The sequence below is a fragment of the Stenella coeruleoalba genome (assembly GCF_951394435.1).
Source record: "Stenella coeruleoalba genome assembly, chromosome: 17".
Taxonomy (NCBI): Eukaryota; Metazoa; Chordata; class Mammalia; order Artiodactyla; family Delphinidae; genus Stenella; species Stenella coeruleoalba.
Window position 1 is genome coordinate 62,042,601 of NC_137163.1, and position 20,914 is coordinate 62,063,514.

The 20,914-nt window shown below is 38.3% G+C and overlaps 1 long non-coding RNA gene across 1 annotated transcript in view; it reads left to right on the forward strand.

Annotated features, from left to right (window-relative positions):
• Positions 1–2,169: 2,169 nt before the first annotated feature.
• Positions 2,170–20,914, forward strand: part of LOC307175727 — a 126,518-nt gene continuing 107,773 nt past the window's right edge. Inside the window, exon 1 of the long non-coding RNA XR_013824438.1 lies at positions 2,170–2,472. This is a non-coding gene — a long non-coding RNA (uncharacterized lncRNA). The remainder of the gene's footprint in view (positions 2,473–20,914) is intronic.

Consider the following 20,914-nt stretch of genomic DNA (forward strand, 5'->3'; position numbering starts at 1 on the left):
TCAGCTTTTACTTGTCTGTAAAGGTTTTAATTTCTCCAATCAAATCTGAATGAGATCCTTGCTGGGTAGAGTAATCTTGGTTGCAGGTTTTTCTCCTTCATCACTTTAAATATGTCCTGCCACTCCCTTCTGGCTTGCAGAGTTTCTGCTGAAAGATCAGCTGTTAACCTTATGGGGATTCCCTTGTGTGTTATTTGTTGTTTTTCCCTTGCTGCTTTTAATATGCTTTCTTTGTATTTAATTTTTGACAGTTTGATTAATATGTGTCTTGGCGTATTTCTCCTTGGATTTATTCTGTATGCGACTCTCTGTGCTTCCTGGGCTTGATTAACTATTTCCTTTCCCATATTAGGGAAGTTTTCAACTATAATCTCTTCAAATATTTTCTCAGACCCTTTTTTTTCTCTTCTTCTTCTGGAACCCCTATAATTCGAATGTTGGTGTGTTTAATGTTGTCCCAGAGGTCTCTGAGACTGTCCTCAGTTCTTTTCATTCTTTTTTCTTTATTCTGCTCTGCAGTAGTTATTTCCACTATTTTATCTTCCAGGTCACTTATCTGTTCTTCTGCCTCAGTTTTTCTGCTATTGATCCCATCTAGAGTATTTTTAATTTCATTTATTGTGTTGTTCATCGTCATTTGTTTCATCTTTAGTTCTTCCAGGTCCTTGTTAAATGTTTCTTGCATTTTGCCTATTCTATTTCCAAGATTTTGGATCATCTTTACTATCATTATTCTGAATTCTTTTTCAGGTAGACTGCCTATTTCCTCTTCATTTGTTAGGTCTGGTGGGTTTTTATCTTGCTCCTTCATCTGCTGTGTGTTTTTCTGTCTTCTCATTTTGCTTATCTTACTGTGTTTGGGGTATCCTTTTTGCTGGCTGCAGGTTCGTAGTTCTTGTTGTTTTTGGTGTCTGTCCCCCCAGTGGCTAAGGTTTGTTCAGTGGGTTGTGTAGGCTTGCTGGTGGAGGGGACTAGTGCCTGTGTTCTGGTGAATGAGGCTGGATCTTGCCTTTCTGGTGGGCAGGTCCATGTCTGGTGGTGTGTTTTGGGGTGTCTGTGGACTTATTATGATTTTAGGCAGCCTCTCTGCTAATGGGTGGTGTTGTGTTACTGTCTTGCTAGTCATTTGGCATAGGATGTCCAGCACTGTAGCTTGCTGGCCGTTGAGTGAAGCTGGGTGCTGGTGTTGAGAGGGAGATCTCTGGGAGATTTTCACCATTTGATATTATGTGGAGATGGGAGGTCTCTTGTGGACCAGTGTCCTGAAGTTGGCTCTCCCTCCTCAGAGGCACAGCACTGACTCCTGGCTGCTGCACCAAGAGCCTTTCATCCACACGGCTCAGAATAAAAGGGAGAAAAAGTAGAAAGAAAGAATTACTAGAAGTAGAAAGAGAGAAAGAAAGAAAGAAAGAAAGAAAGGAGGGAGGAAGGGAGGAAGGAAGGAAGGAGGGAAGGAAGGAAGAAAAGAAAGGAGATAAAGTAAAATAAAGTAACATAAAATATAATAAATTTATTAAAATAAAAAAATAATTATTAAGAGAAAAAAAGAAAAAAAATTAATAAAACAAACAAAAAATAACCATACGGATAGAACCCTAGGACAAATGGTGGAAGCAAAGCTATATAGACAAAATCTCACACAGAAGCATACATATACACACTCACAAAAAGAGGAAAAGGGGAAAAAATCATAAATCTTGCTCTCAAAGTCTACCTCCTCAATTTGGGATGATTTGTTGTCTAAAGGAGGGAAGGAAGCAAAGAAAGAAAGAAGATAAAGTAAAATAAAGTTATGAAAATAAAAAATAATTATTAAGAAAAAAATTTTAAAAAAGGATGGATAGAACCCTAGGACAAATGGTGGAAGCAAAGCTGTACAGACAAAATCTCACACAGAAGCATACACATACACACTCACAAAAAGAGGAAAAGGGGAAAAAATTATAAATCTTGCTCTTAACGTCCACCTCCTCAATTTGGGATGGCTCGTTGTCTCTTCATGTATTCCACAGATGCAGGTACATTAAGTTGATTGTGGAGCTTTAATTCGCTGCTTCTGAGGCTGCTGGGAGAGATTTCCCTTTCTCTTCTTTGTTCTCACTCAGGCCGGGCGTGGGGGGCGGGGGGGAGGGAGGGGCACGGAGTGCGGAGCGAGCCTGCGGCGGTGGAGGCCGGCGTGACGTTGCGCCGGCGTGACGTTGCACCAGCCTGAGGCGCGCCGTGCGTTCTTCCGGAGGAGTTGACCCTGGATCCCGGGACCGTGGCAGTGACGGGCTGCACAGGCTCCCCGGAAGGGGGATGTGGAGAGTGACCTGTGCTCGCACACAGGCTTCTTGGTGGTGGCAGCAGCAGCCTTAGCGTCTCATGCCCGTCTCTGGGGTCCGTGCTGATAGCCGCGACTCGTGTCCGTCTCTGGAGCTCCTTTAAGCAGCGTTCTTAATTCCCTCTCCTCGCGCACCGGGAAACAAAGAGGTAAGAAAATGTCTCTTGCCTCTTTGTTAGGTCCAGACTTTTTCCCAGACTCCCTCCCGGCTAGCCGTGGCGCACTAGTCCCTTCAGGCTGTGTTCACGCCGCCAACCCCAGTCCTCTCCCTGCGCTCCGACCGAAGCCCGAGCCTCAGCTCGCAGCCCCGCCCGCCCCGGCGGGGGAGCAGACAAGCCTCTCGGGCTGGTGAGTGCCGGTCGGCACCGATCCTCTGTGCGGGAATCTCTCCGCTTTGCCCTCTGCATCCCTGTGGCTGCGCTCTCCTCCGCGGTGCCGAAGCTCCCCCCTCCGCCACCCGCAGTCTCCGCCCGCGAAGGGGCTTCCTAGTGTGTGGAAGTCTTGCCTCCTTCACAGCTACTTCCCACTGGTGCAGGTCCCGTCCCTATTCTTTTGTCTCTGCTTTTTCTTTTTTCTTTTACCGTACCCAGGTACGTGGGGAGTTTCTTGCCTTTTGGGAGGTCTGAGGTCTTCTGCCAGTGTTCAATAGGTGTTATGTAGGAGTTGTTCCATATGTAGATGTATTTCTGGTGTGTCTGTGGGGAGGAAGGTGATCTCCGCGTCTTACTCTTCCGCCATCTTCCCGGAAGCCTCACACTTACCAAGATCTTAAAAGGCAGGGAAGCCCTGACACGACGTATGGGTCATATTTATGTGTAATGATGACATATTGGAAACAACACAACAACTCACAATAATTGAATAATGAAATAATTTTATAGTGAAGCCAAATCAAAATGCTAAAAGTTAAAGTTTCAACAAATATTTACTGGAGTGTAAAATACTAAGACAAAAGAGAATAAAGCAAGTCTTAAAATGATTGAAGTTGTGATAAGTGTAATATATACCATATACAATACAAACAAAAAGTATGCTAGGAGGAAATAGATTTAAAATTTAATTTTCTCTGGATGCAGAATAATGAGCAATTTTCTCTCTACAATTTTCTATATTTTCCAACATTTCTACAGTAAATAGTTTATAAATGTGAACATTGATAAAATCAGAAAATAATGTTTACAAATCTTGGATAGTTTCCCTTTGCTAACAGGATATAATCCAAACAGCTTAGCATTGCTAAGCAGGCTATTGTGGTTGCCCACCTCTGCAGCTGAAACTTCTACTAATCCACGATGCAGTCATCTTTAGCAATGCCTACCTGCTCAAAATGCACAACATACTTCACGCATCTACGCCTTTGCTCATCTTAACGTGGAATACCCTTCACTCGTTTCATATGTGGTTAAACCCTACTGTTCAGCACTTAGCTTATCGCTTTTTTTCTTTAAGAGTTTCCTTCTCCTTGCTCCTGTGCATTCGTGTGTGCATGTGTAGTGTAATTGTGCATCAAGCTTTCTGTCTCTCTTTCTTCATGGAGAAAGAATTCCTTGTAGTCAGGACTTTAAATTGTTGTTTTTGTAGTCTGTTTGTTTGCTTTGGTTTGGTTCTTTGGCTGCTTGTTTTGCTCTACCCAGACACTGAGAAGTAGACACTGAGAGAGAGAGAGAACATAGGGGAAGCTAAAGGGAACATATTTGTCTGGAATACATTTCTTCCAAGTACTGCCTTTTCAACAACATTTGAGGTAATATGTTGACATGACTGTTGTTCAAAGTGATTCAAAAAAGAGATGAAGCAGTGTGAAATCCAGAAGTTGACATATGTCAAGGAGTTAGGGATTGAGACTGTTTATGTGTTTCCTGTTAGACAGCCTAATATTCTTCTCCCCTCACCCCAACCATGGCTCACTTCCATTGATGTTTAAACCCGGTTGTTCTTTTTTTTTTTTAACATCTTTATTGGAGTATAATTGCTTTACAGTGGTGTGTTAGTTTCTGTTTTACAACAAAATGAATCAGTTATATATATACATATGTTCCCATATCTCTTCCCTCTTGCATCTCCCTCCCTCCCACCCTCCCTATCCCACCCCTCCAGGCGATCACAAAGCACCGAGCTGATCTCCCTGTGCTATGCGGCTGCTTCCCACTAGCTATCTACCTTACGTTTGGTAGTGTATATATGTCCATGCCTCTCTCTTGCTTTGTCACAGCTTACCCTTCCACCTCCCCATATCCTCAAGTCCATTCTCTAGTAAGTCTGTGTCTTTATTCCTGTCTTACCCCTAGGTTCTTCATGACATTTTTTTTTCTTAAATTCCATATATATGTGTTAGCATACGGTATTTGTCTCTCTCTTTCTGACTTACTTCACTCTGTATGACAGACTCTGGGTCTGTCATACAGACCTAGAAAATGTTTAGGTCTCAATACAAATAGCTCAATTTCGTTTCTTTTTATGGCTGAGTAATATTTCATTGTATATATGTGCCACACCTTCTTTATCCATTCATCCGATGATGGACACTTAGGTTGTTTCCATCTCCGGGCTATTGTAAATAGAGCTGCAGTGAACATTTTGGTACATGACTCTTTTTGAGTTATGGTTTTCTCAGGGTATATGCCCAGTAGTGGGATTGCTGGGTCATATGGTAGTTCTATGTGTAGTTTTTTAAGGAACCTCCATACTGTTCCCCACAGTGGCTGTATCAATTTACATTCCCACCAACAGTGCAAGAGGGTTCCCTTTTCTCCACACCCTCTCCAGCATTTATTGTTTCTAGATTTTTTGATGATGGCCATTCTGACAGGTGTGAGATGATATCTCATTGTAGTTTTGATTTGCATTTCTCTAATGATTAGTGATGTTGAGCATTCTTTCATGTGTTTGTTGGCAGTCTGTATATCTGCTTTGGAGAAAAGTCTATTTAGGTTTTCTGCCCATTTTTGGGTTGTAAACCCGGTTGTTCTTTGATCAAGAATGTGTAGGTCCTCATTAACATTTCTTTTTTTTAAATAGCTGGATGATGAATGAATGAATGATGAGGGAAATTTAAACTGGGAAACATTGTTGAAGCAAGCCCACTGCAATCATATTCTGTTGACATAGCCATTTATGAATAATGGATGACAGGAGACATTCAGGTGGCTACTGTGTTGTGAAAATAAAGTGGGTCATCAAACGGAAGGAAGATGGGATGTCAGAGGGAAGAAACACAGTTTAAAGAAACACTGAAGCACAGCTTCACATTCTGGGCCACAGTTGAAGTCAGCCAGGAAACCGCAGCTGGAGACCAAATAACCCAGCACAAACTGTCCAAGTTTGGATACTCCAGGAGATAAAAAGTCAGACTAGGAAATAATGCCAGGTTATTAAATCAGTAACTACTACCAGAAACCAGAGGCCTTTCTTAACCATCTTACCATAATGAAGAGCACACTTCTGAACAGTGGAGGGATCGTCAAAGCAAGGGCATCAATCTCAGCTCCAAGAGCAACATAAAACAAATACATGTATTTGTCTATAGGCCGTACAAACTTTCAGCACCGTGCCTAGTTTTCGCAATAATGTTAACTTACTTCTTCAGTAAAATTTTAGATAACACGAGGTTACAAACCAACCGTCAACTTACATTCATTGCTGGAAAGAAATTTCCAACCTATTGATTTCAAAGTCCATGATGAAAAATTTTAATATATATGTAGATCGTTTATTGTGCATAATAGTGCAATTGTGCTTCTTTAGTTCAGCTTGTATCTGGGCCACTTAACCATGTTGGATCTCAATTTTCTCATCTGTAAGTTGAGGTGCTTGAGATAAGCTTTAAGGTAACTCCCAAATCTAAGCTTACTCTTTTATTCAATGATGGGTTTAATTATTCTGAATTCTGTTTTTCTCTGACATGTTAAAAACTTGACCCCTTAGGAAGAAAAACAAGATAATTTTCAACTAACATTAAATCTGACCTAAAGCCATGGACTCCAGAGAATTTATAATATATAGAAAAAATCACATCTCTATCTTTATTCAATTGTCCTTTTGTACTGATTGGGTACTTGTTTCAATCTGTAATCCTGATGGAGTTAATTAAGGACCTCAAATATAATTTGAAAATGTTTACAGACAGCACATTTTAGGTTGCCAATCCCATCTGTGGACACTGCTATATTAATGACACAATATTTGTTTTAGAGGTCATAGTGCTATTTGCCAGGTTAAACATTTGTAATCTGGATCCAGCTTTAATATACCCTTTCAAAGAAAGCCACAGACTGCTATACACTCCATCAGCAGTACTCTTCAATCGAATGGTCTGTGAGGATTACAGAGGCAGCTAAGCCAACAATAACAGGCACCTTCCATGTGGATGCTAATTAGAACGTTGACATAATAAACTCCTTACTCGGGACAAGTTGGCGTTCAGTATTTGCCACCCCACATCATGTGAAGGCAAAGCTGTTAATAGAATTTGCCCCTAGAGTGACCAAAGGCAGAGCACAAAGAGCTTCTGCCCCGTTTGTACCCTGTGGTGGTGGTGAGAGTGTGGGTGTAAACTCTCGGTTGCACACTGTCTTCTTATGACCACACAATGGTTAATTTGTATTTCTCCTCTCGAATATCACTTTTAAAGGTCACTCTTCTGTTTGCTAACATCAGAATAGAGCCCTCAGTGTGCATTTGAGGTTTACTATCAATACACTCTTTTTTTTTTTAAATTGAAGTATAGTTGATTTACAATATTATATTAGTTTCAGGTATACAACATAATGTTCCAGTACTTTACAGATTGTACTCCATTAAAAGTTATTACAGTTATTACAGTTATTACAGGATAATGGCTATGATTCCCTGTGCTGTACAATATATCCCTGTTACTTATCTATTTTATACATAGTGGTTTGTATCTCTTAATCCCATACCCTAGCATCATACTTTTTAAATGATTTCAAGTATATATTACTTTTTTTGTCCTTTTAATGATATTCTAGGACATCTTTGAGTTTATATAGTGTCTCAGTAATTTTTAGTTTAGTATAATTTCACATATATTATCTCATCCTTTTTTTAAAATATTCCCATGGGATAAGAAAGGTATTTAAAAAAAAATAAATTAGGACTTCCCTGGTGGCGCAGTGGTTGGGAGTTGGCTTGCCGATGCAGGGGACACGGGTTCGTGCCCCTGTCCGGGAAGATCCCACATGCCGCAGAGCAGCTGGGCCTGTGAGCCATGGCCGCTGAGCCTGCGCGTCCGGAGCCTGTGCTCCACAACTGGGGAGGCCGCGGCAGTGAGAGGCCTGCGTACCGCAAAATTTACTAAATAAATAAATTAATTAATTAATTAACAATTATACAGGCTAAGAAAATAAGACACAAAAAGATAATTCATCAAAGTTGCAAGGTGAGGTTTAGCAGGATACAATAGCAATAGCAACAACAAAAACAGAAAAACGTTGAAACAGAATATCAAAGGAGGTAAATGGCTTTTATCAGGCCCACCAGATAACCTCTAAAATCTCAGATTTATAACATATAAAGACAACCAACCAAACAATCAACAATTATTGGGCACTTATGATATGTCCAATTCTATTTTCTAATTCTACAGTACATTATTATTTTACTTATGTTGAGAAATAAACCTTAATTAGTTATTGCCAAAGAGTAGGAAGAGTGTAAAATGCCTTTCCTCTTATAGTTGTCTGGAAGCGAGTTCTATCTTTCATTGTACCTACATGGTGACCAGATGCCAAGATGGTCGCAAATGATCCCAGCATGTAATCTCCTCCTCTGGAGTGTGCACCGGCCCAGGGACTTGCTGCTAACAAATAGACTATAGCAAAAGTGGCAGAAAGTCACTTCGGTGATTAGATGACATAAGATGGTCACTTCCATCTTGCTAGCAGACTCTCTCCCTTGCTGACTTTGATGAAGGAAGCTGCTATATGGAGAAGCCATATGAAACTCAGGATGGCTGACAGCCAACATCTAGCAAGGAACTGAGGCCCTCAGGTCAACAACTTTCAAGGAACTGAATCCTGCCAATAAACACATAAGCTTGGAAGCAGATCTTTCCCTAGTAAAGCCTTCGTATGAGACCACAGCCTAACTGATAACTTGCTTGCAGCCTGTGAGAAACCCTGAAGCAGAGGATGCAGATAAACTATGCCTGGACTCCTGACCCACAGAAACTGTAAGATAACAACTGTCTGCTGCTTTAAGTTACTGAGTTTGTAATGACTTGTTATGCATTAGTAGACACCTAATACTGTCTCTGACTTAAAGAAAATGCATTTCAGGTTTGAGATTTATCAATTACTTCAAAGGATGTCTCGGCTTAATTGCTGGCATGGGATAACCCACGACAACTTCATACCCTAAAGATATTCTAGTAAATAACAAGATACTAGAAATCACTTCTCATTTTCATGTCTGAATTAACTTCAGAATAATTATCTATTGTCAACACTACCAGGTGTTGTATAAAATGCATTAAAAACTTCTTCATTTGTTAGCTATTCACAGAAGCTTTTTTTCTATATTGAAATATCTATTAAAGTAGAATACTCTTCCAGCGTCCTAAGGAGGCTGCCTATTTTACTTGGTCATGGCCTTGCTATATGGTGCAGTTGAATTCACACAGGGCAAAAAGCTTGAAAACAGATAAACCTAGAATGCACTGTGTGGCTTTGAACAAGATACTTGTTTAAGCTTCAGATCTCTCCTCTGTAAAACAAAACAAATTTCCTGTTTTGAAGAGATATAGTAAGTGTACAGGGAGAAAAATGATTTATAAAATTCAGAACTAAGTGTGAAAATGGGAGTGTATAATTTCTTTCCAGATAATTTTATCTATACCTATAGATGCAAGAATATAATATACTCAAGGGACAATTTTCAGAGAGGAAAACAAACAGAAAGCTTAACTTCTCTGCGCAAAGGAAATAAATAGAAATTTTGGAGTGAAAGAAAGTACAGAAGAAAGGAGATGCATGTGGAGCAAAAGGAAAGAGAGCCAGAACACAGTGTTTAGATTAAGAGGTAGGTGGCCATGGAGAACCATGGGAAAACACCTGGAAGCAGCAATTCCAGTGATGAGTATTTCTAAGAAACTGCAAAGTGATGCAAGGTAATTGTATTGCCCTGAAACGTAGTAGATTTTCTTGAGCAGGAAAATTATTACTGTGAATGTTGTATGGGGAACTCAAACATAAGGAACACTTGGGAACCACCTTTGGCCATCGGGGGGGGGGGTAGAAGTACAGCTCATGGGATGAAATGAGACACAATTGATAATGGAACCTTGGGGGAGACAGGAAGCTGGAGAAAGAACTGACTTTGAGAAAGATTGCAAGCTACTTAGAGTTGGGGGAGATCAAACACTCAAAGGAATATGGGGGAGAGAGTTTAAACTAATTGTCTCAAAGAACAGAGTGATCCCAGCTGACATCTGTATTACTTAAAGATACAAATTAGCTAGAATAGAGCCTACTTCAGCACTCAATAAACACAATTTGAGATAGACTCAAGGAGTTTAAGGAATTACTTTCCCAGCTAGCTGAAAATAAATCAGACAGAAGTAAAGAATTTGACTTATTAAAGAAATTCACCTGTTTGGACTTTAATCATTTCTAATCATTCGATGGATGCATTAATTCAATGGAGGCAATCCTTTCACAACATATACGTATCACATTTACACTTTAGCTTACAATTTAATTTTCAATTATACCTCAGTAAAATAACCATAAATATATATAATCAAACAACTTATGCAGCTATATTCAGTATTGTAATATGCCTATATCTATACACACATGTAACTATTAAGCTACAAAGTAAATACATTGGAATCCTGTTATTAGTATGTTATTACCATGGAATTTATAACACTCTCCAGCCTGTGGGCCCTAGCTGTTCCCTCTCCCAGAATGGCTCCTCTGTTCAAATCTTGTCCTATATGTGAGGGCTCCCCCAACTACACTCCTTAAAATAGCAGCATTTATTTCTCACGGTTTATTTCTCGAGATTAGAAAGTCCAATATCAAGTGGCTGGCTGGTCCAGTTCCTGGCCAGAGTCCTCTTCCTGGCTATGTCCTTACAAGGTGGAAAGCGAGAGAGCTCTGTGGGGTCTCTTTTATAAGAGCACTAATCCCATTCAAGAGGGCTCCACCCTAGGACCTAATCACATCCCAAAGACCTACCTCCTAATACCATCATCTTGTGAGTTAGAATTTCAACATATGTATTTGGTGAGGGGGACACAAACATTCAGACCATAACACCTCATAAAACCAGATCTGTCCTGCTGTTGCTTTGTAAAGAACTTAGCACGTGCTATCACAGATACTTATCTACATGTGGATTGTGTTTAATTGTAGAGTATGATTTCTCAAGTCCAGGTTCATATTATATTGTCTTTCTATCCTGACTGTGACACACAGCTGAGTGCACAGTGGTCACTCAGTAGGTTCATATGGAAATGATTTGTTGATAAAGAAATAGCACCAAAGTCCCACGATTCCATCTCACTGCTTTCTCATCCTGTAATACAGGATGAGATACCCATTTTCTTTCTGCCATCCATTCAGAAGGTTTCTCTGGGTTAATAACCAGCGTAGGAAGGAGCAGTTACATTTTTCATTTCACTCTTTTCAAGTCTGAGTTAAACTGTTTATATACTGAGAGGGAGCCTTGTGTCATGGAAAGAGGGATGCATTTTTTAGCTTTAGGTCTGGAGCAACCACCTAATATTTATATGACTCTGGAGAAATCATTTTCCATCTGTAAGGTTCATTTTCCTTATTTATAAAAGATAAACAAACAAGCAAACAAATAAACCAAAGGGGGTGAGAATCCTGGTGGAGGGAGGGCGTATTTGACCTGGTAGGATCGCAAGCTATTTGGTAATCAGATGAAATTATATATATGAAAGCCTTGACACAGCATAAATGTAAACTGTTAATATTATTTTGAAAAGTTGGAGGATAACTTTATTTATATAACTTTATTTATATATAAACATGGGTTAGCATTACTCTTTAGTTAAATGATTATTATCCCCCAAGTTCACAAATTTAAACTCCAGAATCGTAAAGTGATTCAAAGATCAAAAGAAAAATACACAAATGCACTCATAATTAGAATGTCATAATAACAAATTTTACTTGCTACTTTTGATGTCTTGGGGTTTAGAAACAAACAACTTGCTCAGCATATTTTGGCAGAACTTCTTTTTAAAAAACAAGAAGGCTAACTACCAAATTATGAGGACAGCAGATGGAAAAAAAACAACAGTAATGCTCCTAAATAAAGATATGAACACTAATTCTATATTGGAAATCAAACTGGTTTGTTTTAAATTGGAGGTTGTGTGGGTTCCTTTTTTTATTTACTTCTTATATTGGATAAGTTTTCCAAGAGTCTTATTATACTTAAAAAGGAGTTCCATTTTTTAGTTCTTTCCTCCAAATGTATGAGCATTTTTTTAAAGAAACTCTGTGACGTAGATTGACAGAGAAATAAACATGTTCCTCTATTTTAGTCTTATTTAAATACATGTGGTGCATTAAGGTGTGATTAGCACTAAAAATAGACACTCCATGTTAAGAAATTGTATCATTAGGATACAACATGTAGGAATGTAGTAAGAAACTTTCAGTCACTCAGTGTGTGTGAAATAATATTCTATGGCTATATACTTTTTAACTGAGGACATCAGTGTGTACCTTGTCCACCAACAAGGGAGAAACATAAAGGGAACCAATCTCTGTGGAAGGAAGACTCTTACAAATAATTCAGATCTAAAGGATTTACCACAAGAATATCCCAGGGCTCTACTAGCTTTGGGGGAAATCAAAGTGGTAAGTCCCTGTCCAACACCCAAGTCAGTATTTCTAGGGTCAGTTTATTTTTATTATTATTATTATTTTTTTGCGGTACGCGGGCCTCTCACTGTTGTGGCCTCTCCCGTTGCGGAGCACAGGCTCCGGACGTGCAGGCTCAGCGGCCATGACTCACGGGCCCAGGGGCTCCGCGGCATGTGGGATCTTCCCGGACCGGGGCACGAACCCACGTTCCCTGCATCGGCAGGCGGACTCTCAACCACTGCGCCACCAGGGAAGCCCAAAAGTACCGTTTTTTTTTTTGGGGGGGGGGGTTAGTTTATTTTTTAAAAATCCTTTTCATTATCAGGTAAACTGGCAGTTTTCATAGGAGTTTACTAGGAAAATCAGTAAAGGCAAAAAAAGTTGAAATACAGGAAATATAAAAAAAAAAAAATCCGCTGGCTTACAGGGCACAGAATTGCTGTGCTAAAATAATTTAAAAGTTGCCTCAGGCTTCCTGAGTGACACTAGACAAGCACTCTAGTTCCGGTTTTCTCACTGACTGACTTGACTTGGTTGACACTCAAAGATGATGAGACTACAAACTGAAATAGCTTCAGGAGCTGGTGTGAATCACAGGCCCTCTCAGAAGCTACCTCTGGAATTACATTATGGGTATAAACACATCACTTTGACACTCTGGTTTCAGGGTTGAGTGTATTTCTCCATTCAGTGTCCTTAGCACCCTTGGAGATGGAAGATATTTCCATTCCTGGACCCTAGTTTCCTCCATCGAGTTTCAAATCATTATTTACTGAACTTGTAGGCAACTTTGCTTTCACCAAGTCTCTCTTATTCCTTAGGCCGTCACTTCTGCTATAAGCCCTGATGTGTTGTTTGGCTTGTTTAAAACTTCTTTAGCCACTGTTTACAAATAACAAATGTTGGCAAGGATGTTGAGAAGAGGGAAGTCTTGTGCACTGTTGGTGGGAATGTAAATTGGTGCAGCCACTATGGAGAACAGTATGGAGGTTCCTTAAAAAACTAAAGATAGAACCATCATAGGATCCAGCAATTCCACTCCTAGGGATATATGTGAAAAAAAACAAAAATGCTAATTTGAAAAGATACATGCACCCCAATGTTCATAGCAGCATTATTTACAATAGCCAAGACACGGAAACAACCTAATTGTCCATCAACAGGTGAATGGATTAATAGGATGTGGTATATATATGCAATAGAATATTACTCAACCTCAAAAAGAATGAGATCCTGCATTTGCACCAACGCGGGTAGACCTAGAGAGTATTATGCTTAGTGAAGTAAGCCACACAAAGACAAATGTTGCATGTTATCATTTATATGTGGAATCTAAAAAAAAACAAGTAAATGTAACAAAACAGAAACAGACACAGAGATAAAGAGAACAAACTAGTGGTTACCAGTGGGGAGAGGGGTGAGGAGAGAGGGGAGGGGGAAGGGCCAAGATAAAGATAGGGGATTAAGAGATACCATCTGCTATGAATAAAATAAATAAGTTACAAGGATATATTGTATAGCATAGGGACCTTAAGCAACATTTTCTAATAATTTTAAATGGAGTATAATCTATAAAAATATAGAATCACTGTGTTGTACACCTGAAACTAATATAATATTGTAAATCAACTATATTTCAATTAAAAATATTATAATTAAAAAAAGTGTTTACATGAAAGAAGGATTTCATGGTGAAATCTGTTTGGAGAAACTGAGTTAATCAAAGTTAAATTGCAGAGTTTCTTAGGTTTTAAGTGTACAGTGTTTATATCTAAGCTAGAGATAAAGTGTGGAGCATTTTCCAGAATCATTTAATAGTGTAACACTTTTTCTCAATGGAGAGTACCTTGAGGTATGGTGCTCTGGTTGGATGTTATATAATAATAACTCGACTCATGTGCAAAATAAAGCCTTGCAATCCATGTTCACAGTTAGCATCTCGGCTTCATTGGCCAGCTCCTGCTTGTAGCCATGCCATTGGTGTGAGAGGATTGGGGGTGGGATTGTGGAGGTGGGGATTGGGCACAGTTTTTCAAGGGCCCTGAATTGGCCTCATTATCTCCACATTTTTTTTTTTTTTTTTGCGGTACGCGGGCCTCCCACTGCCGTGGCCTCTCCCGTTGCGGAGCACAGGCTCCGGACATGCAGTGGCCATGGCCCACGGGCCCAGCCACTCCGCGGCATGTGGGATCTTCCAAGACTGGGGCACGAACCCATGTCCCCTGCATCGGCAGGCGGACTCTCAACCACTGTGCCACCAGGGAAGCCCTATCTCCTCATTTTATAGGGCTATTAGAACACTCAGTATTTTTCTAAGACCACTTTTGCTTCTTAGGATTTTTGCTATGTTCCCTAGACCCTCAAATGCTTGAAATGGTATATTCTTAAGAGTAGAAGATATATGAATAGACGATCTTGTGAATAGAAGATCTATGGACCTTGATTGCCATAAATGTTCAAACTCTTCCTGGTTTTACTTCCCAGATATTCCATTTGGTCCTGTGTTGTATTGAAATACAATTACAGTCTTTATAGCTGGACAACTAAATAATTTAAACATGCAATAATAATAACATAGAGGCCTTATGAGTAAAATTGCTCTTTTTTTAAAGGACTGCCTTCCAGAATTCTAAAAATTAAATTAAATAACGTGTATTAAGTGTGAAGCATGATACCTGCTACATAGCAACTAATAAATGGTAAGGACTCTTTTTTTTCTACGGCCAAATCCTAATGACCCAGCTTGTTTTAATCAGCCAAAGCCATGTTCTCTGGCCATGGCTAATAGAAACCCTTCACTCAAGCTAAATTAAACATATTTTCTTTATTGTCCCAAATAGTAAGTAAGAGGTGGTCACTCCCTCTAAAGAAAGTCAGATAAAAATCTTAACCTGTCTCAGCCTACAAAGGCCCTTTCCTGGAGAATGTCTCTGAATTTAGGCAATCTCAATACCTATTCTGTAATTTTGTTCATTTTGTTTGAATTGTGAGGGTAGGGAACAACTACATTATTTTAGCTTAGCTGTCCTTTGTGAGCCAAGAGCAGTGTGGCAATTTAGAATCTTTTTGCATTTTCTTGTTTTTCCTATTTTGAGCAGATTGGGTTCACATCACTATATATGGAATGTCAAATGGGCCATCATTTTGAATTTCTGAAGCTTATAAACTCATTGAAGGCAAAAGGGTGAGTATAAAAATGATTATAATATAAATTGGAGTAAGCTAAGAGAGATATGCCAAAAAACTATGGTAAATTGGAGGAGAGAGATGTTATATAGTGTTGGTGGAGATGAAGACAGACATCTGAATTGAAGTAGCAGGTGTAATTGTCTTGAAGGCTGGATAAGATTTTAATAAATGGAAGAAAGGAATTAAGACATTCCAGATGTGGAAAAACAAACATAAAGGAGCTTAAGTAAGTATAAAAATATGGAAAAGCAGCCCGTGTATTTGGGTAACAGCTAGCTATAGTAATCAAAATAAAAATAGTATGGTATTGGAATAAAAACAGGCACTGGATCAAAGGAAAACAATAGCAAGCCCAGAAATAAACCCATGCATATACGGTCACTTAATCTTCGACAAAGTACCGAGAACATACAATGGGGAAAGGATAGTTTCTGCAATAAATGATGTTGGGAAAATTGGATATTCACATGCAAAAGAATGAAACTGGGTCCCTATCTCACGCCATACACAAAAATCAACTCAAAACGGATTAGAGACTTGAACATGAACTGGAAACTGGTAAAATTCCTAGAAGAATACATGGACAGTGAGCTCCTTGGCATCAATCTTGGCAATAATTTTTTGGACTTGATGCCCAAAGCAAAGGCAACAAAAGCAAAAATAAACAAGTGGAACTACATCAAACTAAAAAGCTTCTGCACAGCAAAGAAACCATCAATAAAATGAAAAGGCAACCTATGGAAGGGGAGAAAATATTTGCAAACCATATATCTGTTAAGAAGTAAATACCCTATATACAAGGAACTCATACAACTCAATAGCAAAAACAAACCAAAACAAAATTTATAAAAATCTGATTTTTAAAAAATGGTCAGAGGACCTGAGTAGGCATTTTTCCAAAGAAGACATACAGATAAGCCAACATGAAGAGGTACTTATCTTAATCATCAGAAAAATGCAAATCAAAACCACAATGAAAAATCACCTCACATACAGTAGGATGCCTGTTATCAAAAAGATAAGAGATAGCAAATGCTGGCTAGGACATAGAGAAAAAGAAACAGTTTTACACTATCATTGGGAATGTAAGGTGGTACAGTTACTATTGAAGCCATTAAAAATAGAACTAAATTAAAGAATTAAAAATAGGACTACCATATGGTCCAGCAATCCCACTTCTGGGTATATATCCAAGGAAATGAAATCATTATCTCAAAGAAATATCTATACTCTCTTGTTCATTGCAGCATTATTCATAATAGCCAAAGAAGTATGGAAACAATTTATGTGATGGTCTACAAATGAATGGATAAAAATATGTTTTATATATATATATATATATACACATATAGAGAGAAATATATAGAAAGAGAGAGAGAAATATTCAGCCATAAAAAGGGAAATCCTGCCACTTGTGACAACGTGGATGACCTCGAGCATGTTATGCTAAGTGAAATAAGCCAGAGAAGGATAAATGCTGCATGGTATCACATATATGGAATCTAAACAAACAAACAAAAAGTTAAATTCGTAGAAACAGAGAATAGAACAGTGGTTGTCAGGGGCTGGGAAGCAAGAAAAATAGGGAGAGGTTGGTGAAAGGTTACAAACTTTCACCAACCTCTCTGAGCTATAAGATGAATAAGGTCTGAGGATCTAATGTAACAATGTTGTAAAGTTGAAATTTGCTGAGAGCAGAACTTGTGTTCTCACCAAAAAAAAAAAAAAACAAACAACAGGTAAGTATATGAGGTGATGAATGTGTTCACTAACAATGGGAATCCTTTCATAAAGTAGATGTATATTAAACCATCAAGTTGTACACTTTAAATGTACTGCAAATTACCCCAATAAAGCTGAAAAAAAATCAGACTTAAAAATTAAGGGCTTCCCTGGTGGCGCAGTGGTTGAGAGTCCGCCTACCGATGCAGGGGACACGGTTCGTGCCCCGGTCCGGGAAGATCCCACATGCCACGGAGCAGCTGGGCCCGTGAGTCATGGCCGCTGAGCCTGCACGTCCGGAGCCTGTGCTCTGCAATGGGAGAGGCCACAACAGTGAGAGGTCCGCATAAGGCAAAAAAAAAAAAAAAAAAAAAAAAAAAAAAAATTAAAAATTAAATGCAGAAAATAATATACAGAAGATCAAAAATGTATTTCTTGTTCTCTCATAAGATGCTTTTGGATAAATTTTTCAACAAAACAGGCTACTAAAACAAGAATGAGGGATCCATGGAATACAGATAGAGGGTTGAGTTAAAGAACAGTGAAGAATTGTAGAATTGAACTGTGAGCCAATTCAAAGAGCAGAAATATGAAGGTCTGAGTGAAGGAAGGACTCAAGAAAAGAGGAGGAAGAGGAGGAGAAAGAAGAAGAAGAAGAAGAAATAATACATTATCAGATGGATGTGACTATTTGAAAACTGAATTGCTGGGCATTTGACAGCCTCTTACAATATTTCAAAAAATTAATTCTAGGTGCATCAAAAATTAAAACAATAAAATAGAGTAATTTTACAAGAAATAAAATATAATAACATTTTCTGTTGTTTAATAGTCACATTATAATAATGATGTGTTGGAATTTTATTTAACAAAAGAAGTGTGATATAATTATTTTGTAATGGTGCAGTAAAGGGTAATGACTCCATAAAAGAAAGTCACTATTCAGTGTTATATAAAAATGGAAGTCAATAGCAGTAATAAAAGAAAAGAAAGTTAAAAGTGGGTCCCTCTGGGGAGCAGGATTGTGAGGATGCTATTTGGTTTTTTTGTTTGTTTTAATATAAGCCTTTTAGTAATAATTGACTTTTTAATCAAATGCCTACATATAAAATGATTTTAATAAAAATAAATTTGACAAAAATAAAAATTCACTTTAAAAAGTCTATAAAACTTCCACATACAGTCATTATAGCTAAATAACTATAACTAATAGGTAAAGGGAACAGACAGTGCAGACAATTAGCCATGTAGAAGTCAGAGGATAATCAGCCCTGGTGTCATGAAAATAGATTTTGTAGACAGTTAACAATGAGAAGTTCCTTGCGGCTGGATCACACAAAGAGTGTTGAAGGGGGAGACCAGCAATAGGGCAGGTGGTGATGGGCTTTGAGTATCACGGTAAGTTGTTGTAACTTTATACTGTGGTCAGTAAGAAGCTAGCCTGAGTTGTAAACAGAGGAGAAAGAAAATTAAATTCATTTTTTGGAAAGATACCTGGCACCAAACTGGAAAAGAGAAGGAATTTTGGAACGTAGAATAATAAATAGCTGTTGCAATAGTTTTGAGACATGATGAGGGTCACAGAGGCAGTGGAAATAGAAAAAGATCCAATTCAGGAAATATTTCTGAGATAAAATCAGTAACACTCCATGAAAAATTGGATGTGGGGAATGAGGGACATATTCTAGGATAAATCTAAGCTTTCTAACAAGGGAAATTGAGAGACTGGTGACCCATATAATTGACCCTAGGAAAAGTGGAAGAGACAATTCTGCTGTTGTAGATATCTGAGAAAATCAACAGAACATGTGTTTCTCCAAAGTAGGTGGCACACCTGGAGAGTTGGTGTGGGCATATACTTTGCACTGTCAGAAAGTCGAATGAGCTAAAATTAATTTTCTTTATTTCTCCTTAAATGAAGTTACCTTTGTTCATAAAACGTCAATTTCATTTGTAATAGAAAATGTAACCTTGCTATTTTAATGTAACTCAATCAGACCCTGTTAGATCTCAGTCACCTTTGGGTAGCTACTTACACTCTACAAGGATGTCTCCAGCTTCCTTTTCTCCTTCCCTGAAGACCAGAAGGGAGTGATCTAGGTTCAGGATACCTAGGAAGGAAGCAGACAGTTAGGTGGGGTGGCTTGTGAATTGTCCTGGCACCAAAGGAAGCGTGTCCATTCTATGGTCCTCACATATCCTTCCTGGCCTCAGCTGGAACCCCTCTTTCTTGCACAGTTGCCTCCATCCCTAGTACATCTGCTGCCAATGTCCATAATCTTGCCACAGTTCCTACTTCTCATATGTTATGCATTCTAATCTCCCCAATGAAAGTTTAGTTCTTCTCAGCTGGACCTCAAAATTATTTCCACCTCTTGTTCAAAGGGTACAATTCCCCAGCATTTTTCCTGCAACTTGCTCACACAGGCTGTAACTTGTAAGCCCACACTCTGGACACCTCCCACAGACAGCAGCTCTGGCACTCAGCAGTCATGTTGAACTCTAGGTTTCTCCTTAAAAATCAACATACACATGGAAAAAACACTTTTCTCTTGTAAATTATTGAAAGTTTTCTTTATTTTTCTCTGATTGAACACAATTTATTTCTTAAGGATTTAAGAGCTCACATTTATTCTCAGTATGGAGCTGTCTGTGAATATCATACATGGTTACTAGTACTAGTGTTTTTTTAGGGGAAAGATATCAACAGTTAATTATTCTATTTAGGTCTAATGGATCCTTATTTTTCTTTACTAAACCACCAAACCCATGCATTTATATATATATATATATATATATATACACTTCTCTATATATATGGATATATATGTATACACGGATATATGTATATATGTGTGTATATGTGTATACGTTTATATATGTGTACATACATATGTGTGTGTGTGTGTGTGTGTGTGTGTGTGTGTGTGTGTGTAGCTATTTCAGGTAAAACAATCATTTTCAGTTACACCCTCTGGTGGGGATGAGGAAGGTCATGATATATGTGAATCTGACAAGTGGAGTCCATGGCAAGAATACGGTTATATCAATAAAAATGCCCTAAGGACACTAAAGTCTGAGGCAAATCGTTCCGGTTTAGATGGCAGATCTTCACTGTATTGAAGGTCAGCAAGAACTAATGAAGGCACACACATCAGATACTCCACCTATGATATTTCAGGACACATTAAAATTCCCCTGTGTATCCCATGGTTAAAGGAAAGAGAAGGGGATTAGGGGGAGAATTCAAAGTTGACTCAGCAGTTACATGAAACAGACTGTTAAAAACTGGTCATAAAGAAAATCTTTATTTTTTCAAAACGTAGAAATAGTATGCATATTCTGCTAACCATAAGAAAACATAAATAGACTTTAATAGCAAAATGAAATAAAATAGACAATACATAGCCTTCCACCTGGACATCTAAAAGAAAATGTTCTCTTAAATAATATGTCAAAGTGGAAATAAACTACGTAAAAAAATGTATAGCATTTGGCAATAATGAAAACTCTAGATATCAACACCTAACATATATAGCAAAATCAGAGAAAATTAATAGCTTTAATCATTCACATTAATAAAAAAAGCATAAACATAAATAAAAATTCAACTAAAGGATTGAGAAAAATAACAACAAAATCAACCGAAAGCACAGAAGAAAAAGGTGAAGATAAAAATAGAATTAATGCATTTTAAAAGCAATAAAAATGATACCAAGAGCAGTTTTTGAAAATGCCAAAGAATGTTAAAAATATAGATCATCTAAATAAATAGAGATATCACAAATACACAAAATACAAATGCGAGTGAGTA